General features: G+C 39.5%; 1 protein-coding gene across 2 annotated transcripts in view; it reads left to right on the top strand.

Annotated features, from left to right (window-relative positions):
* The first annotated feature begins 1,006 nt into the window (after positions 1-1,006).
* The window catches only part of LOC149323700 (GTP-binding protein Di-Ras2-like), a 28,844-nt gene continuing 15,195 nt past the window's right edge, over positions 1,007-14,655 (top strand). Inside the window, exon 1 of one of the 2 annotated variants that reach the window (XM_089491207.1) lies at positions 1,007-1,125. The gene's annotated coding sequence lies outside the window, so the exon portion shown is untranslated. Of the gene's footprint in view, positions 1,126-2,748; positions 3,102-14,655 lie in introns of those variants that run through there. The other variant, XM_089491202.1, reaches the window with a different exon arrangement.

Here is a 14,655-nt window from a genome sequence, read left to right as displayed (position 1 = left end):
AATATTCGCTGGGGGGGAGGGAGACCATTGCCCCCTCCATAGAAATTCTACCCCCAAAATGAAATTTTCCTCCAATCCCCAAGTTTTTACAATTGCAGTGAGTGGAACATGGAAAATCATTCCTATGGTCATGACTAGAACCCCTGCACTTGCCGTGTTCCCATTCTCTTGGTAATTTTGGTTGTGCCTGTTCTTTGCCTGCCTAAACTGTATGTCTGAATATTGAAGGTTTAAATTCCTACAGTGGTAGAAATTTAGGCAATGAAGGAAAAAAAATCATTTGGGGGCAGAATGCTTTTTTTGTGGGGGGAAACACCCTCATTTTGCCCTTCTGCCTTGAAATGAGTCACATCTTTTGGCCTTCTTCAGCCCAAGAGGCTAATACAAGGGAACAAATTCAGAGGAAGAAAAAATGCATTCCCACTGCTGAGACATATGGTTGTGGGATGCATCTCTAGACACACCTTGACTTTAAAAGAAGCAGAGGCAGGTCTCTGGAAGCAGATCATCACATCCTGTGGACTTAAGGATCATTGAGGTCCTATTGTGTTGTCAAACTTCTGTGTATTCTGTTCCTTAACATAAAAGTCTTCTTTTAAAAAAACAAAACAAAACAAAACAAACAAAAACCCATCCTTGTATGCTTGCAGTTGCATATTGTTATTCAAGACAGAAAGCCCAGTTACATAATTTGATGTTGGATCAGATTCTTGAGCAGTCTCCCTCCCTCCCACACACAAAGAGAATACAAAAAAATCTACCTCCCATGAGCTGACACATTTTATTTAAATTCATTTGCACCCATTCTCCACCTGAAGTGCTGTTCTTTTAGGATTGAGGGAACACATCTCTGTTGCTGAGGCAATTAGGCTAGCTTTTGGAGGGGGGAGTGTAACATGGTGTAGTAGTTTGCGTATTGGGCTATGGCTCTGCAGACCAAGGTTCAATTCCCCAGTTGGCCATGGAAATCCACTGGCTGACATTGGGAGAGTCACACACTTTCAGCCCCAGAAAACTGTGTGATAGGTTTGCCTTAGGCTCGCCATAAATTGGAAACAACGACACACGACACCTTAGAGCACATCCCAATGGAAGAAATGGAAAGCAACATATTCAGACAGAAAGGTACAGAGTTTTTTTGATCCCATTGATGCAGATGGATTAATTGTTTGACTTTTAAACAGACTTTTAAATATGATTTGCATGTTACCACATAACTGCTACTTCATAATGTTGGGGTGCGGGAGGTCTGAACCCAAAAAATCACCATTCGTTTCTGCCCTATTCTGTTATTTTATCCCTCATTTTATTTTTACAAGCTTCAAATGATCTGTTTTGGTACTCTAAACCTGAGCAACGAAAACTGGGAGCCTAACCATAGATCAACCACAGCATTTATTGATTAGTGATTGAACCAGTTAAAAGTTTGAAGCCTTCCTTAAAAACCCTATCTAACTTTAGCATAAGATGTAACTCAGGATAAAAGCCAAGACAACATCAGCTGAATTATTTTTCAGGTTACTGTACCTACACAGTGAATCTTGTCACTTTGAGTCTCTTGTGTTCTATTTGTGAACAAGTGTTGACATTCTTTATGTGGAATAGCAAAAAGAGCTATTTTAAAATCCTTTGTACACTGTAGGGATTATATGTGAAACAGACAATTCAGTTCAATGATCATCTGTGACATTTATATCACAAAAATCCATCTATATTTACAGTTTATCTATCATCACTGTGGTACTGATTTTGAGTTTAAAAAAAGTTTTAATTTATACAGCATTGTCAAACATGTCTTTAGTCCCTGTGAAATAATAACAAAACAAGAATACCTCTGAGCATGTGTTGAGCAGTTTTGTCTCTTCACTGAGAAAACAAATTGGGGGTTACAGGGTCCGAATGTCTTATTTGCATGGTGATCGCAGCTCCATCTACTCCTGATCATTTTAAAATATATTCTAATTTTTAATACACTCCTCTATCCTGTATCGGGGTGGGAAGTATGTGAGGTAGGAAATGATAATGTTGATAATGCAGTTCATTACACTCACATATTATGTCTAATTTATAGCCATTGAATTTATTTATTTATTTATTTATTTATTGCATTTATATCGTATGTCACCTTTCTCCTAGAGTGGGACCCAAGGCAGCTCACAGAAGAAATTAAACCCCAACAATATAATTTTCAAAACAATTACAATAATCCCATTTAAAATACTACAAAATTATTTTAAAAGCATTCAAAAGTTAAAACAACCAATAAAGCATACATCCCAATAAGAAACCTGTTTGCAAGCGAGTATATCCTAAAAGCTTGCCTAAAACAAAAAGCCCTTGCCTGAAATTGGTGCATGGATGGGCATGGGTCTGTTGGCTGAGGATTCTGGGAGTTGTCATCCGAAAGAGCAATGTCTCTAAACTCTGAAATCTGTGATGTACAGACAGCAGCAAAAGGATATAGTTTATAATATAAGTATGTGAGGGAAGCTGTGGCTGCATCCATGCTGCAGAAATAATCCAGGTTAATATCACTTTAACTGAGCCGTGGCAGTTAAAGTGGTGTCAAACCGAATTATTTCTGCAGTGGGCATGCAATCTTTTGACCAGCCTTGCTCAAGTGTCTCAGGATAAATAAAGAAGAGCCCAGCCCGTTGGAAAGCTGGTTATACCACTTTTCTTCAGTAGATGGCAGTTAAAAGCTTAGTTGAAGTTGGCCATCTAGGTACTAATAGCAACTGTCTGATGCAGCTGCCAGAGCTAGAGCTGGTCCAGCCCAGAGAGGAGAGAGGATGTGCATAAGCAGGAGAGAGCTTGTCGCTCACGCACAGGAGCATTAAAGCCACAGTCCAGGCAGGCAAAGAGGAAGAGAGAAGGAGAGGAGCTGTAATAGAGCGCCTGGAGCACATGCAAGGCACAGAACAGCATCCAAGAAAACCTGCCAAGTGGGATGCAAAGGGGAGAGAAATAAAAGGGATAGGAAGGCCAGCTTGGTAGGTAGGAGAAGAGAGCCAACTATCAGCCCTCCAGAAGAAAGGTAGCACCTTGGCTACTATGACAGGCAAAAACTGAAGCAGAGTGATCAGTTTTATTTTCCTCAGGTAAGTCTCTTCTGCCTCTTTTTCCAAAATCATCTATACATTATAGATGCATGTTGCATAACAAACAAGGCATATGTGGCTGGGATGAATGTGTGAGAGAAACAGCGTTGCCAATTTCTGGGGATTTCCCCGGAGTCCGGGGAATTTAATTTATTTATTTCCAGGGATTATGACTGAATATTCTAGTAAATATTGGGGAATTCTGAGGATTCTGGATTTTGGTAAAACATTCGGGGGAATATCTTTGAGGCTTGTTGGCAACACTGGAGAGAAATGCTTGAATCCCATCTTCATATTGGGGAAGGCATCTGAAATAATACAGGATTTGAAATGAAGGCGTGGGAGGAACCAAAGGAATGAGAACAGATTTTGGACTGCAAAGGGATGCTGGTTGGGGTCTGGGGAGAACTTTATACCTCAGCATCTTTCAACAGAGGCTAGAATCTGTTTCATACCTTACATCTTCCTTCTGGGAGAAATCGAACCATGGCAAAGGTTCAAAACCTCTTCATCTTGGGTTTCGTATTCAGAGAGTAATGAAGCAAGAGGTGGAGGGGAGCAGTTTTAAAACAGATAAGTCTATAACATGGTTAGAGTTGGGAAACTTCAGAGATGGGCTCCAATTTGTAAGCTGATTCTCCTGAATCATCATTCTTCTTCAAATAGTGAAAAGAAGAGATTGACTGAAAATTTGCAGTTGGTGATTTTTATTTTATTCCTTTATTCTTAACAACATATTAAGAGGTACAATATGATATAGCATTTTCTACAAAGTTTGCATGTTTATATCTTTTAAAAATGAAAGTCCATATATTTACATAAATATTCCTTTTAGGTTGTTTTACATATACCTTTCAAGGCTGTTCCCCCAAGTAACCATTATTTTAAGTTTAAATTAAGCTTCATTTTATTTTATTTTTAAAATAGAACATTGGTGCAGATGTTTACATATATGCAGGAAAAAATTATTTTTCTATCATTAATTTTAAAGTCCTTTCTGCTTTGTCGTTTACAACATAAACTTGTACTGCATAAGCCAGTTTATAGCATAAATCTATACATGTCTAGACAGTAGGAAGTCTTACTGTGTTCAGTACTGAGATTTTTTTTTTCTAAAAAATAAAAGTAAAGAATGGTGTTATAGGAACAGTCATTCCTTACATTCCATAAAATATACAAGCCGTTGAATTATAAAAGATCATTAACAGTCATGAAGAAAAGACGTGAAGATGTACCAATGTCAAACTTATAACTGTTTCATATAGGAAGAATTATTTACAGTTGTGCATTTGGTTTCAGCTCTCAAAAGGAAGTAACTGTCCTACCATTATTCAACTGAATTTAGACATACTGGCATCTTTTCTTTCTTCATACCCCTGCTTAAGAAAAAGAGCTAGCTAGGTTCCACATGAGTTAGGAATATGATAAGATTTGTAAATACAGTCTTTAGTATGGTTGAGAAGCTCCATATGCTCAGTTCATTAAAAATAAAATAAAAAATCCTCATCATTTATCTAGCATGACTTGATAATTGAAACACAATCATTTTTAGATATGTATTCAGCATCTTTTTACCAAGCGGCTCATTTTACGGAACCCTTTCCAATGGTGCAGAAAGGTTATAAAGTACTTTTGATATCTGTGACAGTCATTAATACAGAGTGTGAAGTTTTTAGGCATCATTTTAGAAAAGTAGGCCTTTGGCAATTGAGTTAGGTGTGTTCAGACCTGCATTCTGCTTCCAGCATTAGCCAGCAAGATGTCTTTTTATAGTCACACAGGTAAAGTATGATTGTGATGGACTTCTCCTGTTTTGTGTTTTCGTCATAGGAGGTACACACCTCTTATACACACACATACCTCTTAACAGAACAGGAGAAGCCCATCATTGTCATACATTAAGTGTGACCTTAAAAAGATACTTCGCTGCCCAGTGCTGGAAGCAGAATGGGCTTGGCATATGTTCCTGTAAGGTAGAGAATCCATGTGAATCTCTCTAGATGAATGCTACATATCTTGACCAAGTGTTTTGTCTTATATAGTCTTGGTTCTCACCTTGCTTCCTGCACTCAGATATGCAATTACACATTATTTTTTCTAGTCCATGAACAAATCTGCCCCAGCATCTGGGTCTGGTTGTATGTATCCCTGGCATCTGCAGTTAAAATGATCAGGTGATAGGTGATGTGGAAATCTTCTACTCAAGATTCTGGAGCGTTGGTGTCCATCTAAAATGGTTATGTTAACTAACAGTGTGACATGGTGTAAGGCAGCCTCATATGTTCTGATTATGTTAGCCCTCTACTTTCTGCCTCAGCTCTTTGGTTTTCCCCCATTAGTGGGCCACATAAGATAAAATCTGCTTCCCACTCGATGAGGCAGTGATCTCTTTCTGTAAGATCTCTATAAAATAACAGTTAAAATAATGATCTGGGAGGGAAAGATTCACCTCAGCATTTTGTGTATTGATCTCCCTACTCAGAAAAAGGGCCATCCTGGCTATTTACATCCTCCCATCCCCAGCATGTGCATATCAATTTGCCAACCTTAAGTATAAACTTCACATATCTGATAATGGACAATGCCAATGGAAGCTTATGTCATAATAAATTTGTTTATCTTTATAGTGTCATGGTCCTCTTTGTTTCTTAAATGTCAAAAATATTTTTTTCTTATTATATAACGGTGCTAACAGAAAGGTTGTGCATATATTTCCAGGTCTGGAATTCCATTTAGTTCTTTTTATGCAGCTTCATAAAAATAGCATTTACCCTAGTGTTAAAGAAAAGAAAACTCTGTTTATTTCTATTCGTGTTTTTTTATATAAAATGCACAAGGAATGCTAGGGCAGTAGTTTAGAATGTATGCGCGCAAAGAGTACATCTAACGATCACAACTCCTTTGAGTTTAATGCAGCATGCATGGCTGAAAGAAATAGAGGTTACCCAGCAGGATTGCTTCACAGCTTGTGTCTGAAAAGTGGGCACACTATTAATGGCAGCTTGGAAGCCAATTCATTTTTTAAAAAATATTTAAAAAAAAAAAGAAGACCCTTCACCTACATTAAATCTGTGTATTGCAGTGAATGGTTCCTTACTTGATGTAGGCCCATGCATCTTAAGTTACCTGATGGCGGAGGGAAGAGCAGGATTTTCTCCCAGGAACCAGTACCATATTTCTTTCTTTCTTTGAAATCCTCCAGGGACCAGTAACTGGTGTCTCCTGGACCACTACTTTCCGTCACACTGATTTGGGCAAGCCTTTAACTAAAAATCTCCAGGTACTGTATTTATCCTAAAAGGAATTACTATTTGATCATTTTCTTAGTTTAAAATAATTTATTAAAACTTTTGTAAAGTGGGAAAAGATAAATAATTTCTCTCGCCCTCCCCAATAAACACATAGGCAAGGCAGCATATCATCATTCAAAGGTGGATCTAGGTTTTCTGCTACCTAGTCCAGCTATTAAAATACTTAATTTACAAGCCAAGAAATATAAAGCATGAATGAATTTTGGAAAAGAAAGACCAGAATCCCTCATTTGAAGCCTTTAACTGGAAGGTCTGTCAGAACATTCTTTACATTCCTTTAGTCAACACAGTAGATATTGAATTAAAGCTACAGGAAGCGAATTTGTGTCAGAGTGACTAGCAAATGCTACAGTGCTAGCATCCTGCTTTCTCTCTCTCTTTTAAAAGATGGATGTACCGTACAGCAGCAGCATTGGTAAAAGCCCATCAATTTTCAGATTGCATAAGGTTTTTTCCTCTGCGCTCAGCAGCTCTAACTAAAAATCAATGCCAGGCAGTAATGAGATTCACTGAATTGCATGAGTGTTTCTTTGTTTTTCTTCCTTAAAATGATGTTCAGTCTTGCCATTGGAAAGCCATGATGATAAAAATTGCACTGCGTAATTTTTTAAAAATTGCAGTTCGTCAAATTAGATTTTTATGATCAACTGGCATTAGTTAAGCTATTAAATTTAATTTTATCATTTTTTAAAAGAATACAAACATTTGAAATTTAATTTATTTTAAATATTAAGGTGACTACCACAATTACAGGTTTGTTTGTTTTTAAAAACATAGTTTGCCATTTAAAAAAAAAAAAAAAGACAAAGAAGCCCTATGAGTGGGGAATGTGGGGCAGATTATTCTGGTGAGCCCCACATTCCCAACAGCAACTTCCATCAGTCCTCTACCAGTGGTAGAGGACAATGGAAACTACAATATGGTAATACTTGTAGGGCCATACATTCCACATCACTTTTGTAAGAATTCCAGCAGTGTTGATAGAGAGATCAAATGCAATAGCAGCCCAACTGTTGGCCAGGAAATATTGATGCCACAAGAGCATAGCTGTGCATCTGGCCAGAGAGTGCCAGGAGAGGAGACCATTAGGAAGTTTGTGGAAGATATGCTCAGGCAGAATGAGCCGGTCTCCTCAGGTAAGCATTCACTACTGCACTTTAGGACAGGGGACTGAAAGAACAGATAATCTATACCTGTAACTAGATAAAGGGAGTGCATCTCTATTGGTTTAAGGGATGCCAGATGGCAGGGCTTGACACTGAGTCTCAGGTTTTCTAGGGTCATCTCCAGGCAGGATGTAAGAGTGCTAATTCTTTAGTTTTGTGGGTGAATGGGAAGAATCGGCTCCAGCCGAGAAGAAAGGGCTGTATGCAACTCAGCTAGGAGAGAAGCTCCATATTTGCAAGACCACCCAAGAAGTCTATGGATTTACTAAGGACCGAAACAGATGGGTAGAAAAAAATGTGGCAGGGCTGCACCGGTGCCATTCACACCAGGGCTGTGGTGACTGCATGCACCCGTTCCCGATCCAAGCAACTGCTGTGGTCCTGAACCAGGCTGCAAAAAGGAGTTGATTTTTTTGCTCCGTTTTGGCCTGGTTCTTTTCTAAAGACATAGCATCGGCACAGTTTCCTGCCATGTTTGGGGCATGCGTCACCTAAACGCTATGCCCAGCACGCGGTGGGAAACCACATCAATTTGCCTCTCTGTTTCGGGCATAAGTTAGTTTTCTCATTGCCTCCCAGTCACTGTGGTGTCAAGGTTCACCTTCCACTCTGCTCTACATTCACCTTCGGGCTAGAAGTAAGTAGGTTGGATTATATGTTATTTATGCGATCTCCATAAGTAAGGGAGAAGGAATAATTTCTTCATTTCACCTTGATCTAGGAACACCCTCTCTCTGTGTCTGAATGAGCAACTGTAGTGAGTATTTAATACAGAACTCTTAATGACATGATCAGGGCTCTCCTTAGGTCTATGGTTTTTGCCTGGAAAAACCAGAGCCTGGGATGATCCTGAACTGTCAGCCTTAATTGGTTCTTTTAGACCTCTGGTGGGATGCTGCCCCTTTCCTGGACGGATTGGGGCCGTGGCAACCTCACGATGCAGCCTGATTTGGCCTTTGGAGGGTGCAAAAGGAGCCGCAAAAAGCGGCTCCTTTTTGCACTCTCCAAAGGATGCTATAGTTGTGGCGGCATGGCTGTATGACGCCCCTTTGGTGTTGCATCATCTGGACACAGTGCTGGAGGCACGCCATGATGCCGTGCGCCATCTGGAGCAGTGCACAACATCATGGCGCCCTAGGGGCGGAGTCAGGGCATGCATCGTTAGGGTGTTGCATCCCGACTCCGCCCATAGGCCGGCCTTTCGGGCCAGTCTATATAGGGCCTTAGTACAATTAGACAGTACAATTGGCCATGTTTTGTGCTGTATTTATTTATTTGATTTATATCCCACTTTTCTCCCAAATGGGACTCCAGGTTGGTGAACAAGCCTAACTTAAAAACTGATTTTTAATTATTTAATTATTTACATTTTCAAAACTGATATACATGTTCTTTCTCCTTTAAACTGATTTTGATTATGAAGACAGTTGATCTAGTGATCTGATGTCATCATATTTCTGGAAAACATTGCAAGGCTGGATTTACAGTGTAAGAATGTTCTTGGCCCAGGTGTTCCTGCATGCTCAGGATTCCCAAAGGCAGAGAGTTGCTTTTGTTCAGCTTACACTAGTTTGTCCACTGTATCCATTTCTGGAGAGGGAAGACAGTCACATATGCCGTAGAATGGATTGCTTTAACATGCTATATAGGGTGCTACTTTTGATGGCAGTTCAAAAACTTCAGCCAGGACAAAAATTCTGGTGCAATAGCCCAGTGAAATGAAGAACATCAGTCCATTATTGTATCAGCATAATGTGTAGGGATTCAGTTTTAGGAGAGAGACATTGGGAGCTCTGGAGTACAGATTATTCATATGAGCAGTGTGTATGTGGGAAATTATGGCTTGTGCTCCACTGCTATACAGGTTATGCTTCTCTGATATAAAAGTCATTTTTTCACTTCTCATTTCATCTTTCATCAGCAGCTTCATGCCCCTGACCAAATCAACCCCAGATTATTGCCTCCAAGGAAAATTTCAATATTTTGGGCCATCCCAGTGGCCTGGATGTGTACTCTGTTAACTACACTGGACCCAAATTGTAAAGGGCTATTGGGCCATAAGTAGTTTCCTGAACAGTGCTAAGACTAAAAGAACAATCTATATAAGCAGTGCTCACTATAGTCACATCCTAAGAACCCATCATAAGAACTTAAGAAAAGACATGCTAGATCAGACCTAACGCCTATCTAGTCCAATATTCTGCTTGCATATTGGCTAATCAGTAGCCTATGGGAAGCATAAAAGAAGGACATGAGTGTAGCAGCTTCCTCCATCTCTTCGACTCCAGAAACCAAATGTACAGAAGCACACTGGCTCTTTTTGCAGCAATAACATATGGACATTTTGAGTAGTAGTCACTGATGGCCCTATTCTTCATGAATTTATTGAACTCACCTTTAAAGTCATTCACATTGGAAGTCCTCACTACCTCCTATGGCAGTGAGTTCCACAGATTAATTATTAGCTTTGTGAAGTGCTTCTTAATCACCCACCTTCCAGCATCAGCAGATGACCCTGAGTTCTAGTACAGTTGGTCTTCCATATCCACGGATTCTTTATCCATGCATTCAACCATTCAGAGCTTGAAGACAGACAGACAGACAGACAGATCCTATGGGAGAGGTGGGATAGAAATAAATCATCATCATCATCATCATCATCTAAATTCCAAAAAGCAAAGCTTGATTTTGCCATTTTATATGAGGGACACCATTTTACTAAATCACTACCGTATATATCTTGAGACTTTAGGAGAAGGAATAAAGATAGGAAGAATGAATATCAACAATCTAAAATATATGGATGACACCAAACTACTAGCAGAAACATGGAACATTTACTAAGGAAGGTCAAATAAGAAAGTGCAAAGGCAGGCTTATTGCTGAACATAAATAAAACAAAAATAATGACCACAGAGGAAATACATAGACAATGTAAGCAAGAAAATGAGGATTAACCTAGACAATGAGGATATTGAAATACTTAAAGATTTCATAACTTAGATCAAATATTAATCAGAAGAGAGACTCCAGTCAAGAAGTAAGAAGACTAGGAATGGGAAGGGCAGTTATGAAAGAACTAGGTAAGATTCTAAAAATAGACAACTGAGCAGTAAAGTTACAATCCTCCACGCTATTGCATTCCCCATCATCATGTACAGATGTGAGAGTTGGACAGTGGAGAAAGCGGATCAGAAGAAAATCAATTCATTTGAGATGTGGTGCTTGAGAAAAGTGTTGAGGATATTGTGGACAGTCAAAAAGAAAAACCAATGGGTCCTTGAACAGACCAGACCTGAACTCTCCCTGGAAGTCAAGATGATCAAACTGAGGCTGTCATAATTTGACCAAAGCATGAGAAGGCATCTTTGAAAAGATAATAATGCTAGGAAAGATAGAAAGTAGTAGAAGGAAAGAAAGACCACATACCAGATGGATGGAAAGGTAGAAGGAGAAGGAGAGGAAAACCACATGGCAGATGGATGGACACAATCGGAGGTCATGGGCCTGAATCTACAAGACCTAAGCAAAGCAGTGGAGGATAGGGGTCTTGTCTTGTCTCATTCACAGGGTAACCATGAGCCAGGGTCAACTCGAGGGCAATTAACAACAACAAAGTTCTCAACAATGGAGAATGTGTTTGCAGCTCTGAACATTGTTCAAGAGCACCAATGTATACTTTGTCAGTTCACAAATACATTTGTAAATGCAAGAACAAATGCAGCTTCCTATTAAATAGATCCCATTTTCTTGTTAAAATACCATGCACTGTAAAATATACCGGTACTTTATTTTAAAGAGTTCAGGCTTTGATGCTGTGTCTTAACTGCTGGTAGGAATAGTTCTTTCTCTGTGATTCAGTCTTAGCTCAGCTGAAATACAAAGCATCCGAACAGAGTGTTCTCTGGCTGCTGAGGCCTTCAAAATAACAGAAGTAATGACTGCTTATTGAATGTATGCCAGTCACTTTGCCTAATCAGAAGCACAGCCTTGTAATCAATGAATGATGGATTACTTGGGCTCTGGCTCCCCATTTGTAAATGAAAGCACAATGTAAAGCTCCCCTGGTTCTGTACACTGCTTCTCTCCATATTTACTGAGTAATTCTGTTGCATATTTCATACAGTCTTAATAGATTGTCACGCTCTCCAACAGTCCTGATTAATCCTCTATCCTTCTATTTTTTTAAGCTGCTTTTAAAGTGTTCCACTTTCTCTCTCTTCCTCCCACTCAGTTTACATTGATTGCTACCAACTGAGTTCAAAGAGCAAAGATAATTTCTACGTAATTAACTCGGAGCGGGAGGGGGGAAGATGACAGAGGGGTCAGTATCTTGCCCTTTCCTGTAGACTCAGGCAAAATCAAACTACTCCATCCACTTCTAGCTAGTATCTCCTTCATCATTAATAAATTTTGCCATCTTGACCACTCTTTGTTGCTGCTTGGCCACATGTGTTCCACTTTTTATCTGTGAAAAGTTGGAGGGTATGGAATTTCCTCAGTAGATCAAGACCTTTAGAAAGCTATTTCTTTGGATGACAACTCCCACGATCCACCCCAGCCAGCACTGGGGATTCTGGGAGTTGTAATAAAAAACAGGTAATTTCCCCAAATTCTGTCTATCCTCTAATTTGCAATCTTCTGACTATGCATTTCAGTGGAAGCCTTCCTAACTCCTCCTTAAAAACTTCGTGAAGGCCAATGAACATTGCACAGATTGTCTTACATAAATACTAACTACAGGAACGGTTGTTTCCATTCTAGGGAACAGAAAGCAGGGAGTTCTCCCTGCTACAGCTGTGGCAAAATTTGCCTCGCATAAGCCGATATTTGCTTTTCAGTGGCTGCTCCTATTGGCAACAATGGACATTTCCTTTGGATAGCAAATAGAAGCTTTGCAAAGCCTGTGTTCTGTCTTGTTCTGGTGAAAACTGTAATAGGGAGGGAAACTGCTTCTCCCCATTTTCTGTGGTGCGACAGGGAGAGTTCACCTTGCAGGATCTACATTGTTATTTTATTAGTAATGTTGTGATCCATAAACTGATGCATGATGCAAAAAGCATGCATTAGATGAAAAAGTTCTGGAATCTCAGCCCAGAATTTTGATTTGAACAGCAGAACTGATTATTGCTCACAGACCTTGCACATTAGAATCTACTACAACCACTAGGTTTTTCTAAACTGCATCATAATGTTTCTGCTGCAATTGCTAGACAGTCGAGAGTGAGAAATCCATACCAATCTATTGCAAGTTGCCCGGACATCAATCTGGATCTACTGTCTGTTTCCCCTGTTCTTTGGTCCCAACACTACTATTCACATAATAGAAATATTGTACTGTATGTCTATTGTATTCAGACAATTCATGCAAAGTAAATGCATCACAATTAGTTTGATCCTATAGAAGCAAAATTCACAAGCTCTTACGGTACCTTATTGCAATTGTTGAATTTTGCTCTGATTGTTCAGTGTTCCTTGTAATTCTTTGGTCTGTGAACACTTCTACTTCTGAGAACTGCAAAAGACCACCAGAAAAGCAATTATAAAGCAATCATGGCACACTATGGGCCTTGAATGATCAATGTTATATATGAAGAATCAGAAGGTGCTTCAGGGAAAGCTTCTGTTTTACTTTGGGCATCTTTGCAAGTCTGTAAGTGGTTTTGTACTCCTGGTCTCGAGTAATGCCATGCATTAGATACATGGGTATGTATTTGAAATTGAGATTTAAGTTAGTAACATTGAGTAATATGTTCCATTACAATTTTGGGGTGACCCTAAGTGCACTTCCAGAGAGTTCTAATGTTGGAGGTGGAAAGGTGTATGATGACACTGACCCAAACTTTTTGTAATAGCAGTGTTTTATCCTGCAGCAAATTTCCATCTACATGTCGAGACTACTTAATGAAGATCCTAAAATGTAAGAGCAACAGCTGGTCTGACTAAGCTGCACAACCTGCATTTTAAAAACAAGGCATAATTGATGCAACGAGGCTGTGAGAACGTGTGTTCTTTTAAACTGTTACGTAGTACAAATTCCATTAGGATTCCACAGGAATTTCAAGTGGCCTAGCTATCAAACTAGAATGATCCCATAACTTTAAAATTGCTCCAATACCCCACTCTACATGAAATCATCCCCAGATTTCTACAGCACTACAACCTATTCCTCATTTTAGGAATTTAGGCCGAGGACCTGTCCGTGGGGAACCTTGTTGCAAGGTCTGCAGTGGTGAGAACCACTCAGCCTTTCAGAAGTTGTTGAACTGCAGCTCTCAGCTTTCCTTACCATATGTAATCTAGGTTGGTAAGTAGTTGCAGGCCAACAGCATCTGGAGTGCTCCACAATTGTCATCTGCCACTGAAGGCAATGCTTTGGCAATAGATTAATGGTGACAGAACTTTCTGGAAGTATATGGCTGATCTTCATGGAGGATCCTTCTTGCTCCTCCTCCCTTGAGTGTAACTCTTCTCTGCTAACAGAGAGGCATTTCACCTCTGTGGTTAACCTTTCAGAAAGAGTCTGGGTTTTTTGGAGCAGACCTTATGAAAGAAGCTATTTTGTTCATCAGAAAAGAGAGAGCCATCTTTGATCAGAAAAAGAACTCCGTGGTGATTTTTCCTTTCTCTTCAATTAAATCTGGCATCTTGTGTTCCACAGCTAAATTTGGTGCAACTTGGCTAGCTCTCTAGGACTGTACTTAAAACGATTTGAAAAAGCATTTTTGCATTATTAATTGTCCTGATGGAAATTCTGCTTAAATATGCAGCTTCTTGGGAAGATAGAGAATGGTAAGAGATGCAAAGAGAGACAAATCCTCACATACCTACATATTAACACAGCAAAAACTATGCTTTTTGCTTATTGTTTTCTAAATCCTCAGAATGAGCATGTGTCAATCTACAATGCCAAGAATGTAAAGTGCACTTCCCCCCCACCCCACCCCCCTTTCCTCTTGAACAGTAAGAAGTTCTAGCAGTGCAGCACTTACTCGGGCTGGGTTCTTTTTGGAAGGAAATCAATGGATGATGTTTACTGGCATTTTTCAAAATATTGCATAGCCTACAGCTGTCCTA

This window comes from Sceloporus occidentalis, unplaced genomic scaffold, assembly GCF_023333645.1.
Source record: "Sceloporus occidentalis isolate IW3139 unplaced genomic scaffold, rSceOcc1.0.p SCAF_1, whole genome shotgun sequence".
Lineage (NCBI taxonomy): Eukaryota > Metazoa > Chordata > Lepidosauria > Squamata > Phrynosomatidae > Sceloporus > Sceloporus occidentalis.
Note: the sequence above shows the minus strand (reverse complement) of the source record. Positions and strands in the feature narration are given on the sequence as shown.